Genomic DNA, 2,005 nt, shown 5'->3' with positions numbered 1-2,005 from the left:
TCTCAGTGCTGAAGCGGGATTTGGACCCACTTCTTCTGCATTCTGACCCCCTTCCCTAAGTCAACCTCCCTTGATGCCCTCTCCCCAAAACGCCTCCTGACCAGCACAGCCCTCCTCCGCGTGCTCCAGGCAGACTTCTCCCTGTTCCTACACTACCTGCCCAAGGTTCCCCAGCTCTTGAATGGCAGAGTGAGGACATGAAGCCAGCATCCCTGACTCCAGGGCCGTGTTCTTGGCCCCAGCCCAGCCTCCTACATGCATCCACATCTGCTGTCTACACTTGATACCTGCCACTCTTTCCCCGCCCCACTGTCTCATAGCAAGACAGAACCCCACTCAGGCTCCCTGCACAGAGGGAAGGGGGCTGCCCCTCCAACCCTCCGCCCAGGTCGGGTGCTACCACAGGCTGCTCAGAGCCCCAGGAGGTTGACTGGAGGGCAAGACGGCACCTGGTATGGTGGGGCCAGTGTGCAGGTAGAAGCAACATGGGACCGGGGTGGACACAGCCCCACAGGCTGCAGGGCTTAAGCAGGGCAGCAGGATCCTCCCTCAGCGCCCACCCCTGTTGTTTGTGTGGGCATAGTGTCCAACTGGACTGCTCCAGCCCTCAGGCCTGCAGTGCCGTCACTTCCAGAGTGGTCCGGCTATGGACAGAGCCACTCTCGAGGGGTGTTCAGTATGCACAGAGCCCCCACCCCTCTGTGCTTGGCCTGTCCCTTGGGCCAGGCCCCGGCAGAGGCAATCTTACTAAACAAACATGCCCCGGATTTGCTCTCTGTGCAAATAGCAGCAACTGCTGTTCTGCGGATGAGGGGCTCAGAGGCTCCACAGTGAGAGTTTCCAGGGCTGCATCCTTCTAAGCAGGAACATGGGAGGCAACACCTCGCCCCTGCTCCACAGACACTGAGCTGCGGGGAGTCCTTGGAGGATGCAACCAGGTGATGCCGGGACCCGCTGTGATCTCCTGAGATACCCAGCCCCTCACAGGCACCAAGCTAATACCGCAGAGGTGCAGCACGGAGACAAGGTGCATGCAGCCCTGGCCCCAAAGAGGAGGACCCAGACAGTAAACAAGCTTGAGAGAGAGCCAGGCCCAGCAGCCCATGCACCAGAGATCTACCCTCCGCTCCACAGCTCCAGGGCAGACCAGGTCTCTGCCACCTGAGCTGGCCTCCAGGGGGAGGCTGCTCCTGCCTCAGAACCACCGGGTCTAGCCTGGGAGCCCAGTTCAGAGGACGCTCAGCACCATCGGGTAGGCAGACAGGGAGACCTGTCCAGGGCAGCCCCCTCGCTGCCCGCTTTGCCACCTCCTCGCCCCACTCAAGCCCTCTAGGGGATTGAACCAAGAGTCTGGGCTGGCCGGGCATGGTGGCCCAGGCCTGTGATCCCAGCACTTTGAGAAGCCAAGGTGAGAGGATCGCTTGAGGCCAGGAATTTGAGACCAGCCTAGGCAACATAGTGAAAACCCCTCTCTACAAAAAAATTTAAACACTAGCCAGGTGTGGTGACCTGCACCTATAGTCCCAGCTACTTGGGAGATTGATGCAGGAGGATCACTTGAGCCCAGGAGTTCAAGGTTGCAGTGAGCTGTGATCACACAATTGGACTCCAGCCCAGGTGACAGAGCAAGACCCCATCTAAAAACAAACAAACAAACAAATAAATAAGTTTTTAAATATTAGCCGGGTGTGGTGACACACACCTGCAGTCCCAGTTACTTTAAATATTAGCCGGGCATGGTGGCGCACACCTGCAGTCCCAGTTACTTGGGAGGCTGAGGTGGGAGGATCATTTGAGCATGGGCGTTCAAGCCTGCAGTGAGCTGCGATGGTGCCACTGCTCTTCAGCCTAGGTGACAGATCGAGACCCTATCTCTAAAATTAATTATAATTTAATTTAGTCTAATTTTAAAAGACTCTGGAGTGATGGACCTACCAAGCACAATGCCCTTGGCCACTGGCAGAGGGCACCCTGAGGCTGCCCTGGACACAGGGCCATCAGGGTG

This window comes from Rhinopithecus roxellana, chromosome 13 (assembly GCF_007565055.1).
Source record: "Rhinopithecus roxellana isolate Shanxi Qingling chromosome 13, ASM756505v1, whole genome shotgun sequence".
Classification (NCBI taxonomy): domain Eukaryota; kingdom Metazoa; phylum Chordata; class Mammalia; order Primates; family Cercopithecidae; genus Rhinopithecus; species Rhinopithecus roxellana.
Note: the sequence above shows the minus strand (reverse complement) of the source record.